The following is a 22260-nucleotide window of genomic DNA, read 5'->3' on the forward strand; positions in this document are numbered from 1 at the left end:
GGAGGCAGAGGCAGGTGGATTTCTGAGTTTGAGGCCAGCCTGGTCTACAGAGTGAGCTCCAGGACAGCTAGGGCTACACAGAGAAACCCTGTCTCGAAAAACCAAAAAAAAAAAAAAAAAACCAACCAACCAAACAAACAAACAAAAAAACCCCACCTTTGTTTCTGTAAAACAAAAGCCTGCTTATTTCATATGGTTGTTATGCAAAAAGAATACATTAATATTTGAGGTATTTATGTTGCAACTTCCTCCAAAAACATGTCCATCTTAGAGGGAATCTTGTTTTTTAAGACATAGGATGTTAAAGGGGAGGTGGAATAACAGGATATTCTAAATGGAAGTAGAACATTCTATCCTAAAAGGATGCTTGTTAAATTCAGGAAGTAAACATTCAATGACTTCAAGAAGTTCCTGAAACTGACCAGTCAGTAGGTCCCTCCTTCTGCAAACACACACTCAGATGCACACAAGCAGCTGAGACATTCTCTGTCAGATCGACTGAGCCGCCTGGAAGGATCACTTTTTACGTGTTGAAATGTACCATGTTGATGTTTCCAGCTTTCATGAGCAGTCACCCCTAGTGGGTGATCAGTATAGTAATTTCTGTTCCTGTAAGTAACCTCTCTCCCATATTACTGTAAATAACCCCAATAAAGTTTACTGGTTCACCAAATGGCAATCATGTGGTATATCAGTACTTTGGTCTACTGTCAGTTTTGTCTGAGGAGAATGGACATTTGCTCAGTATAGTAATTTCAGTATAGTAATACTGAGGACAATGTCTGAGGAGAATGGACATTTGCTCACATCTACCCAGGAATAGTGTCACACAAGTACAAAAAAAAAAAAAATAAAAAAAATAAAAAAAAAAGGAAGAGTACAAACAATAAATATTAAGAGTTCAATAAAGTTACCCTATAATGTTATCATAAGCATAAATAGCTTTCAATTAGAGTACTTATAGTTGCAATGTAACATTCACTTTATAATTATTTGACTGGATGTTTTCTCACTTAATTGTAAACACAAATACGAGTTATTACTAGTTTTCCAACCATTAGAATCTCTATGTCTAGAGTTTAACCTATCTATCTATCTATCTATCTATCTATCTATCTATCTACCTACCTACCTACCTATGGGCAGGGTTGGTCAGTCTATCATCTATCTATCTATCTATCCATCCAACCACCTACCTACTACCTACCTACCTATTTATGGGCAGGGTCTCTCTCTCTCTTTCTCCATTCATCCATCCATCTAATTATGGGCAGGGTCAGTCAGTCATCTATCTATCTATCTATCTATCTATCTATCTATCTATCTATCACCTACCTACCTACCTACCTACCCGCAGGGTCTACCTACCTACCTACCTACCTACCTACCTACCAACCAACCTACCTACAGGGTCTCACCATCTAGGCCAGTCAGGCTACACAGGAGGCTCCCTGTGCCTTTTCTCGGTTAGATTAGTTCTGTTATTCTTTTCTGGTTTGTTTACTTTTTTTATTACATTTATTAAATGTTACGAATGTTTTGTCTTCATGTAAGTTTGTATTCCAGTTGCATGGCTGGTACCCACAGAGGGTAGAGAGGATGTTGGAGCCCCTGGAAATGTAGCTACAGATGGTTGTGAGCCACCATTTGAGTGGAATCAAATTGAAGTTAAGTCCTCTGTAAGAGCAATCAGTGCTCTTAACCATTGAGCCACCTCTCAGCCTACTGCTTTGTTTTCTTTTTGAGACAGGGTTTTACTATGCAGCTCAGGCTGGCCTGAAACTCATAACTCTTCTGACTCTAGCTCCTGAGAGTACAGGGATTATAGAAGTAACCATTACACTCAGCTCCTTGGACTTTCTTGGTTCACTTGTTACTTGTTATCAATACCTTTTTTAAAAGGATGTGTGATAAACTCAAACCATTATTCTATTTTATTTCAAGTTACGCGTGTGTGTGTGTGTGTGTGTGTGTGTGTGTGTGTGAAGTATAGCTATCCAATCTTTGATGTATTCTCTAAAAAATTCTGGAGCCATAATCTCAACAACACTGGGAACCCAGAAAGGTGACAGAGCACAGAGACTTCTATTGTGAGAATGTCTGTCTAAATCTGAGAACTAGAACACCAGTTTATGTGTTTGAGGAGAAGCTTAGAAGTGAAGGCCAAGGCCCAGGAAGGTGTGAAGTCTTCTATAAACCAGCATTCCCAAGAATTATCTCCACTGGGGAAAAGGAAACAAAAAAACCCAAGTCCTACTTCCCAAGAATCTACAGGAAAAGTTACCTGTTTTTGAAAGATTAGGTGAAGGCAACACTGAAACACAAACACAAGCAACTACCTACGTAATTGTAATTAAAACTCTAAGGTGTGACTTCAAAAGCCTAACACCAAGGCACTTGGCAAGCACAAAACCCTGTACGGAAGAATGTGACTTTATTCTAGACCAAGAACAACTTAAAAGAACAGGCATAGCAATAGCCACACACATGCATGGGAAATAAGAACTAGTAAACAGAGCTCAAGAGTCAACATTTTCAGATCTGAGTATAAGGGGTGTGTGTGTGTGTATGTATGTATTTATTTATTTTTACAATGAGTTATCAAACATGTACAAGGATCCTGGGTTCAGTTCCTAATACACACACACCCCAAGAAAACATTGGGCACAGTAGCATATACCTATAATCTCAACACTTAGGAGATAGAAGATCCAGCAAATAAGGTTTTGTGTGTGTCTGTGTATTTAATATATTTAGGACCATATAAATATACATTTTAAAATGATCAGAATTCAGTAATTTGTTACCAGCAAATGAGGCTATTTTAAATATGGCCTTTACATACATCCTTAAAGAATATCCAGAGTGTCTCAAAACCAATCTCACATAGACATCAAAGGATAACTATTTTGACATGCAAATTATCTGACATTTGGCCAATGGGGTTGGTACTGCTTCAAGCTGTCTTTTTAAAGTTGTTTATTGCACGAAATTATACATGACACGTGATTTACTATCACTATCATATAGTGATAGTATATAGATTATAGAATGTTCTGTGGGGCAGTCGAGATAGGTCAACAGGTAAAAGCACTTGCTGATCCAGCCTGATAACTGGAACTAAACCCTTGAAACCAAAGGTAGGAGGAAGCCCACTTCCAACAGTGGTTCTCTGACCTTCACATGTACACCATGCATCAAAGATAAACAAACAAATGAAATGGTTAGTGTTTAAGAGAGTGGCATTGTTGTGCCATCAAACACAGAAAGTTTTTAATTTTATAACACAGGCACTTATCCATTAATTAACACTGTCTTCTGATTTCTCCTTCCTTTTAGATACCATCAACTATTGTCTATAGTCTGACTTCTAGATTCTTCATTTAAGTGGAATTTTTATAGCTGTTATTTTACTGAACATAATATCTTCAAGGTTCACTCAAGTAGAATAAGAATTTCCTTCTCTTTTAAAGCTGAGCAATGTTCTAATATATATATCATACACACATTCTCTCTCTCTCTCTCTCTCTCTCTCTCTCTCTCTCTCTCCATTTTGCTTATGTTTATCTCTTGATGGACATTTGGATTGCTTCCACTTTTTAGTTACTGTATTAGTCAGGATTCTCTAGGGAAACAGAATTTATAAAGTGAATCTATATTTATATAGGCTGGGGGCTATGTAATGACTTATGTATATTTGTAACATATATGTATATACACTATATGTAATATTGATATACATTATATACATGTACATACACACATATATGCATACATTATATATGTAATGTTTATGTAATGATATATATATCTGTAATGATGTGTGTGTATATATATATATACACACACACATATATATATGGGATGTAATCCAACAATGGCTTTTACCAATCAATAGAAGATCCAAAAAACTAGTAGTTGTTCAGTCCAGGAGGCTGGATGTCTCAGCTGGTCTTCAGTACACACCGGAATCCTGAAGAAGTAGGCTCTAATGCCAGTGAAGGAATGAACTTGCCAGCAAGGTCAAACAGGTAAAGAGCAAAAGCTTCCTTCTTTCATGTTCTTTCTATAGGCTGCTTGCAAAAGGTTTGGTCCAGATTTAAACTGTATTTTCCCACCTCAAAAACTGAGATTAAAAGTGGGTCTTCCCACTGCAAATGATTTAATTAAGAAAAAACTTCCTGGGTCTGGCATAGTGGCACACACCTTTAATTACACCACTCAGGAGGCAGAGGCTAGTGGATCTCTGTGAGTTTGAGGTCAGCCTGGTCTACAAAGCTGGTTAATCCATTGACTAGGCAAGAACCCTTAGGATCTCATGAAACACCGTTACAGACATGCCCAGAGTATACTTTACTAGTATCTGAGGCTTTCTCCAATCCAATGTAACCAACAACTAAATTAACTATCACAGGGCTAAAGAAATGGCTCAGCTGTGAAGAGCACTTGTTGCTCTGCAGAAGACCTGACTTTGACCCTGACTTTGAATTCTCTTTATATCATTTGAGCAACTATCATGCTGTCATACTACTGTCCCCTGAAACACCACTTTTACTCTGCTACCAAATTAACAAGGCTTCCAAATTTTCAGCATCCTTAGCAACACTTGCTTTTTAGCTTTTCCTCTCTCCCCCTCCTCCTCCCCTTCTTGTGATATGATAGCCATTTTAATGGATATGAAGTTATCTCACCTGATTTTTACTTGCATTTTTCTAACAATTTACAAGAATGAGCATTTTTTTCATGTGTTTGCTGACCACGGTGTATTCTCTCTGGGAAAATGTCTATTCAAATCCTTTGCCCATGCTAGATTTGTTCTGGTACTAGAAGGAAACCTAGGGCCTTTCAAAGAGTGTAACCACTAAGTTAAATTCTCAACCGACCTATGCCCTTTCAAACTGGGTATTTCTAATTTGCTAAGCTATAGTTCTTTTTATATTCTATGCTGACCTCTTAACATATATATATGATTTGTAGTACAGCTTGAAAGTAATTTTAGTGTTAATTTTTTAACTGGATGTGAGATTTATTTATTAGTGAACATGATTTGCTAGGCTGTGGTGATTTGAATATGTTTGGCCCAGGGAGTGGCACTATTAGGAGGTGTGTGTGGCCTTGTTGAAGGAAGTGTGTCACTGTAGGTGTGGGCTTTAAGACCCTCATCCAAGCTGCCTAGAAGTCAGTCTTCTGTTTGCCTTCAGAAGAAGATGTAGAACTCTCATCTCCTCCCACATCATGCCTACCTGGGCTCTGCCATGCTCCTGCCTTGATGATAATGGACAGAACCTCTGAACCTGTAAGCCAGCCCCAATTAAATGTTTTTCTTATAAGAGTTGCTTTGGTCATGGTGTCTGTTCATAGCAGAAAACCCTAACTAAGACATAGGGTGTGGACTCAACACAGTGGAGGCCTTTGGGAGTACAGGGTCTACCACTTGTCCAGGGCACCACCACTGGTGACATTTTGACCCCAAAGTCACTACAAGATAAGCAACTTCTCAGCTACTATATCTTCAAGTTAACCTGTATTAACTTGAGAGATGTGGATCTTTGGGCAGCCAGGAAATTGAAACTGGGCTCTTACAAGTTCTTAATCAAGTCCTTATTCCGACCTTGGTTATGATGGACATGAAAACCTGGTCACTGTGCCCAAGGGCAGCCTGCATAGATGTCTAGTCTATGTTAAAGACAGAATTAGATCAGACACATGTATATGTTTGGCCCAGGGAGTGGCACTTAGGACAACACATACAGGCTGCACACTCTACCAACAAGAGGCAGCAGCCTTGGACTAATTGCACACAGGCTTTCATGAGGAAAGAATCCTGAACTGTAGCCTGTGCCTACAGTTAATTCTTTAACTTACGGTACAAATCACCAGTCATCTGGTCCTAAGATTTTCTTGGTGTCCAAGAACATTCCTAATTAAGGACTTGATCTACTTATTAATTCTAAGTCTGCTCAAAATTTCCATTTCTTTTCCTGATCTAGTAGTTACTCATTTTTAGAACTTACAGATTTTATTTACATTATTAAATGAGTTATTTTCTGTTGTTGTGACAGAGTACCTGAAACTGTGTAACATAAAAAAGGTTGGTTTTAGCTTATGAGAATCAGGAAGTCAAAGAGCAAGGCTCTAGTGTTTGTCTGTTCAATGTCTGCTGGCCCTCAGAATTGAAAGGGGCTCATGCAGAAAAGAGAAAATACACCAGACACATTCCCATGAGAAAGGCCTTCATGAGTCATGAGGTCTCTCTTTCTATAATCCTGACACTCTCAGCTAGTTCACACCCCACAACACTCACACTGGGGAATTAAAGTGCCTACACTGGAGTTTTCTTTTTAAAGATTTTAAGTTTTTCTGCATATGAGCATTTTGTCTGCAGGTATGTCTGTGCAACATGTTCATTCTTGGTGCCCAAAGAAACCAGAAAAGGGCAGCAGATTCTCTGGAACTGGAGTTACAGGTTGTTGTGAGCCACCACATAGGTGCTGAGAACTGAACCCCAGTCCTAGAGGGGAACTCAGTGCTTTCAACCACTGAGTCATCTTTCCAGCTCCATTGTAAACTCTTCAGGGGACACGCTGAAATCATAGTTGTCAGCATATAACTGTTCATAGTATTTTTATAACAAGCATTTTATTCCTTTGTCCCACCTAACACTGGGGACAGAAGCTAGGGGACTGCATCTTCCAGTCAAGTATACTGCCACTGAACTACATCCAACTAAACTTTTCATTTTACCTTCAGACAGGTGTTATTAAATTATTCAAGCTTATTTTAAACTTACTCTATAGGCTAGGTTGGCCTTGAACCTACAATTTTCCTGTATCAATTTCCTGTATAGCTGAAGTTATAGGCCTGTATTATCAATAAAATAATAAAAATCCTTTTATTTCTATAATCAGTTATAATAGTTCCTCAGTTATCTGAGTTTCCTTTCTTTTTGTGGGGTTTCAATGAAAATGGGCCCCAAAGGATCATATATTTGCATTCTTGGTCCAGTTGGTAGAACTGTTTGAGAAAAATTAGGAGGCGTGGCCTTGTTGGAAATGCATCACTGGTTTTGCTATTTCAAAAGTCTATACTTCCCCCCCACCCCCATCTCTGCTTCCAACTGGCAGATGAAAGCTCCCAGCTACTGCCCTAGCACCATGCCTGCCTGCTTACCTCTACTATGCTTCCTGCCATGATGGTCATGCTCTCTACCACCCCTGGAACCACGGGCCCCCAAATTAAATGCTTCCTTTAATAAGTTGCTTTGGTTGGGGTATTTGGTCATGGCAACAGAAATGTAACTAAGACATTTCCTAGTTCATGTTAAAAGATTGTCAATTAAAAAAAAAATCTTTCAAGAGCCCATGAAGATGGCTCAGTGGTTAAAGGTACTTGTCACCGAGTCTGATGACCTTAGATTCTCAGAACCCACATGGTAAAAGGAACTACTTCAAGTTGTCCTCTGACCTCCAAATCTTTTCAAATAAACGACTCTTGATCTTGTCTATTTCTTAACTGCTTTATTTTCTATATTACATTGGTCTCTGATGTGATCTTTATTACCTCCTTCCCTCTATCAGTTATAGATTCAGGTGCTAGCACTACAGGTGTATGATCCAGACCTGGTTTCATGGTTCTGCTTTTGTTTGTTCTAAGTGAACTTTAGAATCATCATTTCTAGCACCAGAAAGAAAACTTTGCAGCTATTTTTACTGAGACTACACTAAATGTGTGTTAGGTTATGTAAACCAGATGCTCTCTGGGTGTTAGGTTACTCTATCCTAGGAAAGGTACCTTGCAACTTTTGTAACATTTAGCTGAGTTTTAAAGATTTCTTCACTCATCTTTTAAAATTCCTAAAATTTTAATCCTTTTGTTTTTACTATGAGACTGTCTCTTCCTAGTCATAATTGTTAAACGCCTGGTTTGTGGGTTAGGCGTATACTGTGGTCTTACTAAACTCTGTCCTCTGCATGTGCCGTTGTGAAGACGTTCCAGATCGGCCTCAAACTCACCATGCAGTTGAGAATGACGGTAGCTGGGTGTTGGCTACTTTGTGGGTTCCTCTTTTCCCCACTCTTTCAACCCCTAACACTAGATAAGAGAGAAAGGATAAAGAAGGAAAGGAAAGAGATGCCTGAACAAAGTCAGAGGTCAGACAGGGACAATGTTATCATTAGACTACTTCCTGCTACATAGGGATTAAGTTACTTGAGGCAAGTTTGAGCTTCAATGTATGTGTATCTAATCTCTTCTTGTTTCTTCTTTGTAGACGACTACTTAGTAAACTGCAACTAACAACAGCAGCCAACCAACAACCCATCCTACCTGTCAAGGCCCTAACATTTCTATATCCTCTAAGGGTCCCCAGAATTCCAAACATCACACAACCACAGAAACTATCTGCAGTTGGTAAAATCACGCCCTGACACAGCATGAGGCAAATCAAACTTAGCTGACGTGGATGATCTGAAGTAGCCCCACCTTCCCACATCTGGGATTAAACCAAAAATATATTCTTATATTTCTGTGTTTTTTAAAGAAACCAATATTTCAAAATTGTCACTATAGATGACCTTGAATCCAAGTCTCAGGCAGTCACCTCTGAGTGCTGGGGTTATAGGCATGTACAATTGGGCTGGGCTAAATTATTTTTCATTTTAATTATTTAGGTTTTTCTTTTTTTTAAAGATGTATGTATGTATGTATGTATGTATGCATGCATGCATGCATGCACATTGTTGCTATCTACAGACACACCAGAAGAGGGCATCGGATCCCATTACAGATGGTTTTGAGTCACCATGTGGTTGCTGGGAATTGAACTCAGGACCTTTGGAAGAGCAGTCAGTGCTCTTAACCACTGAACTATCTCTTCAGCCCTATTTAGATTATTCTTATGTGTTCTAGATAAATTCCATATCATCTGCAGGTAAGGACAGTAGTACTTTTTATTTTCTAAGCCTTGTGCCTTGAATAATTTCTCTTACCTGATTTCACTGTCTTAAGTCTTCAATACAATATTAAATAACTGGAGTTGGTGGGGGATTGAGGCAGGTTGAGCAGGAATTCAAGTCGAGCCTCAGCTATATAAAGAATTTAGGCTCAACCTGGGATGTATGAGATCCTGTCTCAAAAAAATTAAAAGTGCTGTGCGCTGTGGCTAATGCCTGGGCAGCTGAATGAGGACTGCTGCTGTCAGTTTAAGGTCCACTTTGGCTACAGTGAGTTCTAGGCAGTCTGAATTATCACTTAAGACCCTGTGTTTAAATAAAAGGGAAGGAAAGAAGAGGGAAGGAGAAGAACAAAGAGTGTTCTGAGCATTTATAGCAATAAAGCACTCCAGTTTCATACAGTCAACCCCAAAGTACAAATCAACTTCTCTTGCTCTACACCTTCATCCTAACAGCGAACACTGCAATCCAGTGCAACCATAAACACACAGGCTAATTCTCATTCATAGATGTAGGAGTAAAGGAAGTTTAGCTACATATAAAACCAGATTCTGTTGTTTTAGGAATACAAGGCTAGTTCACCATTACAAAATCACCTAAGAAAACTCACTACAACACTAGATTATAAAAAACAAAACAAACAAACCAGCAAACACTATGGCTACTTCCTCAAGTTCCCCAGAATAAACATATAACAATGAATGGTGAAACAAAAAACAATGAATGGAAGAAAATCCTTGTCCTGACAGAAGGGATGTACATCAATACAAATCGGTCTCCAATGAGCTTAGAGGTTTGTTCTCAGTGCAGCAGTACGAGCCCCACTCGAACCACTTTCAGAAGACATGCATTACAACTTAGTGGAGAAGCAGACAAATGAAAGGTACCTGGGGAGAAAGAAGCAAAGCCATCAACACTTGCAAACTGTATGGTTGCATGTGGAGCACCTAAAACAATCTTCAGGTTAAACTATGAAAATGCTTAACCCAGAATAATGCCTCATACTCTCCTTACCCACAGAGGTCTACACCCTAATCTTTTCAAGCTGTGACTGTCTGGTCATGTGGTAATGAAGAACTACTGCTACTGGTGGATTATCCTAAAACAGAAAACCACTGGCTGGTAGCAACACGCCTTTAATCTCAGCGCTTGGGGAGTGGAGGCAGGTGAATCTGAGTTTGAGACTAGCCTGCTCTACAGAGTGAGTTCTAGAACAGCCAGGGCTACACAGTGAAACTCTCTCGGAAAAACAAAAACAAAAATAAAAACAAACAACAACAAAAAAACCCAGAATGACTAAAACAACATTTATGTTAATGAATTTTTTGTTCTGTCTGATTTTGGTTAGTGGTTTTATAAACTCATGAGTTTCTTTTTTGTTTTAACTTGTTTCTTTTTTAGAAGTATTTGCTTGTTTTCTGTGTATGAGTGTTTTGTCCACATGTACATATGTGCACCACATGTATGCAGGGTACCCATGGAGGCCAAAAGAGGACATCAGCTTCCTTGGAACTGGAGTAATAGGTGTTGGAAGCTGCAGGGCCTCACTACATAGCCCTGGCTGGCCTAGAACTCATGCCAACCAGGTTGATGGCAAACTCACTGACACTTTCCTGGCCCTGCTTCCCAAGTACTAGTATTAAAGGTGTGTCCGACCACGTCTGGCCCCAAAATAATTTCTAAACTAAAGACTTAATTTTAAAATCTTATTTTAAGAAGCATGCCAAACATATCTGAGGCATTAAAATGCTTTAAATAAGGGTTTTAGGGTAAAAAATTAAGGTGAGAAGAAACAAACAAATAAACAAACCCAAAACTACAGGAAGACTTTCCTAGACCATGCAAGCAGTGCCAATGTAACCACAAGTGTCTTTTTAAGTGGGAGAGAAAAAAATCTGGTGGTAGACCAGATAGTTGACCAACTAGAGAAGGATTCCACCCAAGATTGTTGGCTTTGATAAAAAAAAAAAAAAAAAAAAAACAACCTCAAGCCAAGGATGTGGTCATCTGTAAGCAGCTGACAAAGGCAATGGGCCTATTTTCCCCAGAGCCTATAGGAACAAATACAGCTCTGAAATCCCGTAGACCCTACTCCAGGTAAGCCCATTCAGATTTCTGAAGTACTCAAGTGTAAGATAAAGCTGTCATTTAAGCAACCAAGTTGTAGAAATTTGGTGCAGTAGCTTTATGAAGGACTGCTAGAAAAGACACAGCACACACAAAACACTCTTTTTATGTGTCACTGATGGACAACTAGAAAATAAAGAACAAGAAAACTGTTTACAGAGGCATTAACATTTAAGTATCCTCCAAAATTATCTGACAAACTATGGCCATATATATTCAAGAAACTATTAAGTTATTTTTAAAAAATTAAAGAATAGACAAATGAGCCAATTCATGACAGGAAAGCAATATATTCAAGATGCCAAGATCCCAAACTGACCTATGACAGTAAGATTCCAATCAAAATCCTCAGTTTTCTTTTTCTGGAGGAACCTACTAGTGGATCTTTGTTCACACTGGGCTGCATCAATTTGGCACGTGTGCGGAGGGTAGAGGACAATCTTCCGATATTGGCACCTCACCTTTCCACCTTGCTCCGAGACAGGTTTTCTCCACCACTGTGTAAGTGAGGCTAGCTGGCTTACAAGCTTCTAGAGACTCTCCTGTCTCCACCTCCCACTTTCCAGGACTGCACGAGGAAGCGGGACACTTGCACAACTGCATCTGCTTTCGTGGGTCTGAGAACCCAAACTCAGACTGCAAGGCTTGTGGAATGACGAGCACTTGTACTAACCCCCTGGTGTAAAATTATAATAGATATAAAATGGCAAAAATAGCCAACATACTCCTGAAAAACAATACTAAGTGAGATTTGCTCATCCAAATGAAAGGAAAAAAAATGACCTAAGTATGAAAGACATATAATAAAGTCTCTAGGATATAATTACAAAAATAACTTTCAAACCTTCAAGAGATTTATTAAACAAAATGACAATGGCACCTTGGTAGCTGGGCATCGTGGCACATTCCTGTAATCCCAACACTTAGACTGCTGGCATATAATGAGTGACAAGCCAACCTGGGCTGTAGAGTAAGACCTTGTATCAAAAAAACAGAGATGGGTGGAATTTTCTCTATTTTTTTGCTTTGACCATTGCACCCTCACAGTGCAATGCAAACAATAACAAAAGAGCTAGGCATGGTGGTGCATTCCTATACTTCCTGTACTTGCAACAGTCAAGGCTACACAAGACCCTGCCTCCAAAAAAATTTAAAACTATACATATGTATATGATATATATACACACACACATGCGCACGCGCACACACACACACACATACACACACATGTGTATATAGATTTAGCAAGGATGCAGAGCAGCATGAGATCAGTACAGTGGTGGAAGAGTAATCACTTAAAATTAGCATTTTACAGTAAAATAAAATATGTATACCCTTGACTCCAACCACTTGTACATTAATACACTCTTGCTACTGGGGGGAGACAGGTGAAGTGACTTAGTCACCAATGACAATGATATACTCAATCACACTTAAGCAATGAAGCCTACACAAACCCTGGAGAACTTCTGTGCTGAGGTATGGAGGCTCCATTTCTTCCCACATCCTTTGCATTATGTTCTTTCTTCCACTTTCCTGAAATGTACCTTTTTAAAAGCAAACTATAACCTAGAAAGCAGATGTCTGTTTTTCCTTGAGGTCTATGAGTTGCCTTAGCAAATTATTGAACCCTTGAAAAAGAAACAAACAAAAAACCCAGACATGCATGCCAGCAAACTACCCATAAACGTAAACTACATTTTTTAGAAAATTATGTAAAGGGGGCTAGAGAATGATCCAGAGGTAAAGAGAACATATTGCCATTGCAGAAGCCCTATGTTTGAGTCCCAGCCCCAACAAGGTGGTTCACAACCATCCAGAGCTCCAGTTCCAGGTAATTCAATACCCTTTTCTGACTTCTGTGGGCACCAAGCATGCATGTGGTGCACATATACACATATAGGTAAAACATGCATGAAATACAATGAATAAATGTAATACACTATGAGATAGTTACAATTTATCATTTATATAACAATTTGTGAATAATATAATTTTAAGGCATATCTGAGAGAGAGAGAGAGAGAGAGAGAGAGAGAGAGAGAGAGAACGCAAGTGCATGAGTTACTGTGGAGGCCAGAAGTCAATATTAGGTGTTCTCTCACTGAACCTGGAGTTCACCAATTTGGCTAGACTGGCTGGCCAGCAAGTTCTTGGCTCATCTCTGATGAGATTACAGGTTTGTGCCACTGAACTGGCTTTTCTTTGTGGGTTCTGAAACTTTGGTCTTCATGCCTGTGAAGTAAAGTACTTTACAACTAAACCATCTCTCTAGCCCAGATGTTTCTTAGAAACATTATCCACTACTAGATTGTAATGCAGTAGTGGTAAAACACTTGCCTGGCATGCACCAGGCTGTAGATCCAAATCCCAGCACCACAAAAGCAAAAAAGCAAAAAAAAAAAAAAAAAAGGAAGAAAAAAAAATCAACAAAACATATCAAGAGCTGGTGTGGTGACATAAAACTATAATCCCAGCACTCAGAAGGCTGAAACAAGGATAGCCAGGTCACGGCCAGCCTGAGCTATATAATAAAATCTTGTCTCAAAAACCAAGAGCTCTCTTAATCTCTTACTCTCTTATTCTCCCCTTATCCTCCTACCCTCTTGCCTCTCTGCCTCTTCCTCTCTCTCCACGTGGTCATGGCCGGCCTCTACTTCTCTTCCTCTCTTCTTCCATCTTCTTCACCCGACCTTTGCCCTATCTCCTGAATAAACCTCCCCCTTGGGGGGTGGGGAGCTGATATATATATAGTTCACAGTTAGAGTGCTTGTATGCTACATAGAATACTAAACTAAAAAATCTGAACCACTCAAGTATGAGTACATTGTAAACAATTACCTAAGAAAATCTATATAGCTTATTTTATAACTAAAATGTGGTAAGAACTTGTGAAAAACAAAAATAGGACCATTCGGTGGGCTTCTGCACTAAGAGTGCTCTCCAAGCATGATAACCTGAGTTGAATCCCCGGGCCCCACACGGTGGGAGAGAACTTCCAAGTTGCTCTCTGATCCCAACAATCTCATACACAAATAAAAAAATACGGTTAAAATTTTGTAATGAGTCGGCAGTAGTGGTACGCACCTTTAATTTCAGCACTCAGGAAGCAGAGACAGGCAGATCTCTTGAGTTCAAGGCCAACCTACAGAGTAAATTCCAGGATAGCCAGAACTACTATAAATGTAATGAGCACTTTAATGTTGGTTTTGGGTTTTGGAGACAGGATCTCATAGTCTAGACTGGCCTCAAATTCACTACGTACCTGAGGAAGACTTTCAACTCCTGATCCTCCGCCTCCACCTGCCATGTGTGTGGATTATAGGCTTGTAGTGGCAGGTAGCTTGTTTCTGTTTTTGAAATAGGCTTTATAAGGCTGCACTTAACTTTCCACTCTCCTGTCTTATGCAAATTGTTCTGGTAATAGGTGTGAACCGCCATTCCTAGTGGCAACAGATCATATTCTACAGGTAAGCAAGATACTCAGAGGCTTCTAGGCACTACATTGTACAGATAATTTTTCAATTACTTTGGACCTGAAAGACAGAAAAGGCTCAGGAAGATGGCTCAGTCAGTACAGTGCTTGTAGTACGAACATGAGGACCAGATTTCAGATCTCCAGAACCACTTAGAAAGTCAGGTAATGTGAATCTATGATGCCAGTCCTGGGAGGCTTGCAGGTTTAATCAGTAAATTCCAGGTTCAGTGAGACTGCCCCAAATACTAAGATGGCAGACAATTGCAGAAACACACACACACACACACACACTTGCACGAACATGAACAAGGACACACTCATATCTCCATTTCCCACAAAAGACAAAGGTAAAAATATAGAAAATAGAGTGTGTGCCTGTCAACCAAGTTTAAGATGTTACATTCTATCTGGCAGTAGCAGCCCACTCCTTTAATCCCCAGAGGCAGTCGAATCTGAGTTCGAGGCCAGCCTGGTCTACAGTACAAGTTCCAGGACAGCCAGGGCTACACAGAGAAATCTGTGCTATTCTCTTTTAAAGGTACACATTTCAGAATATATACATTTTAAATAAAAGGATTGGTGACATGAGTCTATAACTCCAGCACTTGAGGGGTTGAGGCTGAAAAGATATGGAGTCCAAAGTCACCCTCAATTCTACAAGTTTGAGGCCAGCCTGAACTACAAGAGCTAAAACAAACAAACTGGTACTAATTCTCTATCTTGGGAACCTAAAAATCCCATTTCATCTAAGCAAATTTAAAATGACCTTCAAACAGAATAGCAGCCAGGCTAACAAAATGCTGATTCAAGCCGGTGTGGTGTCAACTTAGCACTGGATGGCTGAGGCAAGAAGATCCTTTCAAGCTCCACCACAGATTCAACTAAATGATTACTCCCCAGGCATCTGCCTCTCTTCTGCTCCATCTTGTCATCTTTCAATCAGTCTTTCCCAACCCTGCCCCTTGCTGAGGTAGGAGCGCTGTGTATTTAAAGGAAACATCGGGAGATGGCAGGTGGAAGACCCGCTCATCTCAGTCACACAGTAACCTATGACGGTTAAGAGGGACTGGGAGAAAGCCTGGGGCAGAGAGATATGCTTCCGAGCTGGGCGGGTCTTATTCAAATCTTATCTGGCATCCAAGCCCGCGTGCCCTTTCCGCAAAAGAGGTCCGAGCTCCGGCTTCTCCGGCTAAAAACAGGGCACTTTGACCTCTTCTACAGTCTTGAAAGCATGCACTGCTATGAAGGGTCGTTGCAGCGTTACACAAACTACGGGAAGCAGATGAGATCATTTCTCGCGTATAACAGACAATAATCAAGGTCCTAGACCTTAAGAAATGTGTGCACAGTGAGACTCAAGGCTCGGCCACCTGACATGGCCTATAATTTCTGGGTCTCCAGGACTCTACTCAGGTCTGGGCTTCTCCCACAAGCGAGGCTTGGAGGAACTGGGGCGGATGACTGGGGAAGTAGCCGAGGCTTCGGCTCCAGGCCAGGTCCTGCCGGGCCGGGGGGAGCCAGTTACTCGGCGGAGCTACCACAGCCCGGCGCGCGCGCAACTCACCTCAATCACGTTCACGCCGCGCCGGGCTGAACCACCATCCAAACTCCGCGCGCCGACACGGCCCTCCTGCGCCCCGCGCCGCACGCGTCGCGCCGCAAGAAGGATGATTCTGATTGGATGAACCTTGAAGGATCTAACCAACACGGTGGCCTCTGGCTCCTGGCCCCGCCCCCTAGGCCTGCTGGGGCGGGATCACCCGAGTACGTATTACCAAAGCCCAATCAGATGATGTCAACGGGTCAGGTGACTATGGCAAACTGCCTGGCTTCCGGCGTAGGAAGGCTTTGTTTTGTTTTATTTTTTCTAGTGTAGGAGAAGGCACCTGAAGCCCAATCTGTCGCAAGATAGAGTTTTGTGGTGTTCAAAGACAGCTAAGACTTGGCAGTTCCGGTAAACCAGGCGAAGCGTCTGTGGACCCCTTCTTTTGGATCTGACCCTCTATTCTTGTGAAACTTCGGCGGTCTTCCACTGCTGACTGTCATTAATGGGTTCTCAAACTCAGACGCTTCAGCGGACATGCACGATGCCTGAGTGAGTGTGAAGCTTCACTTCTAGTGGATAGTTGCCACCATGAATACGGCCTGTGATGCCTGATCTTCTATTTTTGTAATTTTTAGGTTTTTTTTTTTTTTTTTTTTGAGACGAGACCTTACATAACCGAGGTTGGCCTCAAACCTCCTCCTAATTGTGTAGGAGAAGCTGACCTTGAACTCCCGATCTACTTACCCTCCACTTTTCAAATACTAGGATTACATATTTCACCGTGGTGGGTTCCTGTTAATTCTTTCTCTTCCTACCCTGTCTTCTGTCCTTACCCTCTTTTAAGAAGGATTAAATTCAAACTGTTACAGCAATATGGAAAACAGTACAAAGGATACTAAAGATACTAAAAGTCACCGCATGACCCAGAAATATCTCCTCTGACATATAACCAAAGAAAATTAATAAATAACTTAATAAAGCTATCTGCTTTCCCTTGTTCATTGCTACATGATCCACAATAGCCAAGACATGAAAATAAGCTCTCAGGGAAAGAGTGAAAGTGCACAATAGAATAGTAATCAGCCCGGTAAAAAGAACCGGATCTTACCATTTAGAGGCATTATGTTAAGTGAAACAAGCCAGACACAGTAAATTACTATTGCATGATCTTATACGTGGGATCTTTATAAAATTTAAATATTCATATCTAGAGAAAACTGGTGGAGAGATGTGGGTTAAAGGACACATAAGGTGAAAATATCCAGAGATCCAATATACAATATGCAAGTCCTATATATTGCATTTGTGCTAAATTATTACAATTTCCAAATCCAAGGAAGAATGGCTGCAGATGATGACTAAATTCATTTGTTTCATTACTGTAACCTTCTTACTACCTATATGTATCTGCACCTGCAGGCATCCTGCTAACAAATTGTACAATTTTTTTTTAAAGCAGTGTCTATGTAGCCCTGGCTAGCTTGTTACTTAATTGTGTAGATCAAGCTGGCCTCAAACTCAGAGACAGCTGCCTGCCTCTGCCTCCTGAGTGCTGGGAAGTCCAGGCATCCCTTGAAATTTCTTTCTTTTTTTAATTTTTTTTGTTTGTTTTTTGAGACAGGGTTTCTCTGTGTAGTTCTGGCTGTCCTGGAACTCACTCTGTAGACCAGGCTGGCCTCGAACTCAGAAATCTGCCTGCCTCTGCCTCCCAAGTGCTGGGATTAAAGGCGTGCGCCACCACCGCCCGGCGAAATTTCTTTCTTCCTTCCTTCATTTCTCTTTTCTCTTCTCTTCTCTCTCTCTTTCTTTCTTTTTAAGATAGGATTTCTTTGTGTAGTGGCTGTCCTGAAACTCACCCTGTAGATCAAGCTGGCTTCAAACTCCAAGATCCGCTTGCCTCTGCCTCCCAAGTGCTGCCATTAAAGGTAGATAACACCACTGCCTAGCTATGCATTGAAAAATCAATGCTCTTGCCTTTAGAGGAGCAGGCCTGCAGCACCAGACCCCAATTAAGCAGTTTTTAAATAACAAATGGAAAAGCATGCAGAATAGAGGTAAGGAGAAGATATGGACAATCTACCAAGATGATTAGAACCAACAACACTCAAGTGATAGAACCTGGCACTCAAGTGGTAGCACCCAGGCAGTAAGTGTGATACTCACAACTTCCTGAAGGGACACTCTGCTAAATGTGCCTGCATATCACATTCTCCTTTGTTGTTTATCTTCACTGCTCTTCAACTTTTTCCCTAGTCAAGTCATTGTGCTAGATGGGCCCTGAAGAACTACAACTCAGCAGGGCTCAGTCTGTCAAGAGGGACAGTACATAAGTTAATATTCATTGTAGCAATACAAGCTAGCTGTGGTGGTGCATGCTTAAAACTGAAATACTTATAATTGAGGCTGAGGCAGGAGGATCTCCAGTTTGAGGTCAGCCTGAGGTACATAGCTGGACCCTGTCTCAAAACAGTAATAATCAATGTCATGAACATGCTAGCTCAGGTTATGCTATCACAGCAGGGATGCATATGTAGATGTGGAGGACCAGGAAAGACTACAGAGGTGCCCTGAGATCTGAGGGTAAGTGAAGGACCCTCATGCTTCCATGTTAGGCTTAAAAGCCATCTTATAGTAAAAACAAACTAGGTTCACTTCTGTTTATGATTCAACCTTTGTTTCTCAAGGAATTGGCTATGTCCCACCTGTAACTACAAATGGTTCTCTACTGCCTGTTTTAGGAATGACAATCACATCTTTGTTTCAAGAGGTCATTATAACTAGCTTGTTATGTGTATGTTCTGATGTGTATGTTCTGCTCCTGTAACCCTGAGTATTTGCCCACCAAACCCCTCATTTGGAAACTCCCTACCCCTGAGCTATAAAAGCCTGTCTTTCTCATATCCAGGGCTGCTCTCTAAAATCCTGACTTAGGGTGAGATAGCCAGCTGGCCAGTCCTGGGTGCACCTCTAAAATAAATCATGCTTCAATTAGATAGTTGTAGATTTGGTCTTTCTCCTCACAATTTTCAGACTTAACAGTAAGGCCAGAAAAAACGGGAGGGTTACAGCTCAGTGGTAGAACAGGAGCTTAGTACAGATAAAGCTTTGGATTCCATCTCTAGCACAGCCTCCCCACACCTTCCTCAAAACTCAACAAGATAGAAAGACTCCAAGGCAGCTTTGATGAAATGCAAGAAAACAGAGGTACAGAGCCAGACCCTGTCTCAACACAAAACAGTAACAGTGGAAGCCTCAAACATGCTTACTCAAGTCATGGGATCAGCAGCTCCTCTACATCTGCATATGCATGATCATATCTGCATATGCATGATCATATCTGCATATACATGATCATATCTGTGTATGCATGATAAATGTCTAATGAAAGGAAAGCAGACTATCTGAGTTTGGATTACATCTTGAGGTAAGTAGAAATTGTTGGGAGGACTTTGTGACAGTAAGAGGTGATGCTGAGAGGTTTGCCTGATAATGGCATGTGTCTCAGAGAGAGAGAAAGAAGGGGGCAAAGTTATACATAACATAGTCTGTGGTTTCAGCCAACCTTGAACTTTTTTTTCTTCTATGTAGTCCTGGCTGGCCTCTCACAGAGATATGCCTGCCTTGGTCTTGTAGGTGCTGAGAGTGAATGCTTGCACAACCACAACCAGATCGAATTTTCTTTTTATGTTTGTTTGTTTGTTGTTTTTAAAAGCAGTACTTTTAAGAACTTTTAAGCTGGATAAGCAGTACTTTTGAGCTTTTAAGCTGGATATGGCAGGTCATACTTGTACTTCCAGAATTTGAAAGTCTGAGGTAGGAGAATTGCCACAAGTTTGAGACTAGCTTGGACTACAGAGTGAAGCCATGTTTTAAAACAAAATGATGACAGAAAAGCCTCTAACCATCTATCTTGTGTTAGTATATTGTAATTTAGAGATGATTTCAATTATACTGTGTGCCTGGGAATGTAGTTCAAAGGTAGAGTACTTGCCTCAAATGCTCCAGATCCTCTGGGTTTGGAATGGGCACTCACCCATATTATATATTCCAACAAGAAGAAATGTTATGGGGTATCCACCCTCTGGACATTCTCAGACATGGGCTTATACACCAATAGAAAGTCTTTATTAGCCTGGCCAGCAACCATACTGGGTATTCAGGATCCCAGTGTAGGCTCAAGCCTTCCTCAGAGTGAGCTTTTAAGCACAAAAACCATATCCTGGGTTCACATACTTCAGTTAACAAAACCAGCCAGAAGCAGAACTACAGAAACCAAAAGGCAAGGTTAGTCCATTTTGAGACTTTCCCAGAACTACAGACTTTGATAGATTAGGTCTTTGTTTTCATTTTGGCAGGTGATACTGTCTACATACTGAGTTTTATGGCCTGAATGGTACTTCCATCATGGAGTCAGTCATGCTAAGGTCTAGAACCCTGTTATGAAATGGATATCTTGGTTAATGCCTCTGTTGTCAGGAACTCCAAAGGGAACAGGGAGTGTGTGTCAAACCTTGTATTGTGATTGGTGTATATGAAGACAGCTGTGACAGTCATTTGCCCTTTGTGCATCCATGAGGCAAAACTTTTTTACCTTGAAGGAGATAATTTTTAGGTAATGGTAAAGGACTTTTGCCTCATAAATGTGAAAGTGAAAATATTTGCTGACCAAAGCCTCTTGTGATAAGTCACCAAAAGTTGACTGAGTGTGCAAACCTCTGAGCTTGTCTTTTTTTCTTTTTTGTTTGTTTGTTTGTTTTTCGAGACAGGATTTCTCTGTGTAGCCCTGGCTGTCCTGGAACTCACTCTGTAGACCAGGCTGGCCTTGAACTCAGAAATCCACCTGCCTCTGCCTCCCAAGTGCTGGGACTAAAGGTGTGCACCACCACTGCCCGGCTTGAGCTTGTCTTTAACAGGTACCTTGACTAAGAAATGGAAAGCCACCATGCTCACTAAACTTCACCCCATTTTGGTGACTGGCAGTACCATCCCATCAGCCATAGGTGCCCAGTGCTGTTCAGTTCACCCTAAGGTACTGCATTGCCCAGGGTGGACTTCACCTAGCATGATAGTATCTGCCCAGGAACCAAACATAGTGGAAACCACTCCTTCCTTCAGGTGGAATACACCAGATGGCTCCACACTGGCCTTTTGTTTGGTTGAGACAGGGTCCTGTTAGGTAGCCTCTTGAACTCAAGATCTGTAATCCTCCTGCCTTAGCCTCTAAGTACTGAGATTACAGGTGTGGGCTGTCACACCTTTTTTTTTTTTTTTTTTTTTTTATCTGCAATGTTAGAGACTAGATCCAGGGTCACATGCATGCTCAGCAAGTGCTCTACCAACTAAGCTACATTCCCATTCCCAGTTCACCATTCTGACTTAAGGAGGCCTTCATAACTATGCCAAGCTTGTGGGGTACAGTTTTCATGATGTAGAGTATAGTTGGCCACTAGGTCTCATGGATCAGGGTTAGGGACCATGAGAGCCTTATTTCCTAGAAATACCCCGACATGGAGCTGGTTGCTGGTCATTTTAAGAATATACAGTATGAGGCCACTCACATCAGCAGCCTCAGAAGTAGTCTGAGACTGAAGGAGGATTAGAAGATGTGCTTGTTATTGACAAAATAGTCAATAAATTTAACAGTACTGGGGAAAGGGTTGGGAAACTCTAAGGAATAGAACTAGACCATTAAGATTGTAGTTTTCCACAAGAAGATTCCTTGGATGAACTGACCCTTCATCCCCCTACCCCATCCTGCTAACCCCCTCTCCCAACTTGCTGAAATCCTTACCTCTCTTGTGACTATGTTTCAGATCTTACGGAGGAGATGAGATTACACAAGGATGTAGGGTGGGGCACCAACTGTGATGGAGTTATAGTCCTCACAGGAGAGATCTCTGTTTCTAGGAACACACAATACACTTGAATTTACTATGCTCTGTGTTGATTGCATTGGATAATCTGTGCTCAATGTGGGCAATCAACCTCTGAACACTAGGAATTGAACCCAAGGTCTTACTCAGGATAGGACAATGCTGGACCCTTGAGCTACAGCCCCAGTTCTGCATTGGATAACTTTAGAGCAGTAGAAACGAACACCATGGGGAATGTAGGCAAAACCTAATATCTTTAAAGAGAAAGATGAACATGGGGTGGTA

The 22260-nt window shown here is 40.9% G+C and overlaps 1 protein-coding gene across 1 annotated transcript in view; it reads right to left on the reverse strand.

Annotated features, from left to right (window-relative positions):
• Nucleotides 1–16314, reverse strand: part of Blm (BLM RecQ like helicase) — an 82084-nt gene extending 65770 nt beyond the window's left edge. The window contains exon 1 of the mRNA XM_076936673.1: nt 16121–16314. The gene's annotated coding sequence lies outside the window, so the exon portion shown is untranslated. The remainder of the gene's footprint in view (nt 1–16120) is intronic.
• Between the last annotated feature and the right edge of the window lie 5946 nt (nt 16315–22260).

This window comes from Arvicanthis niloticus, chromosome 1, assembly GCF_011762505.2.
Source record: "Arvicanthis niloticus isolate mArvNil1 chromosome 1, mArvNil1.pat.X, whole genome shotgun sequence".
Taxonomy (NCBI): Eukaryota; Metazoa; Chordata; class Mammalia; order Rodentia; family Muridae; genus Arvicanthis; species Arvicanthis niloticus.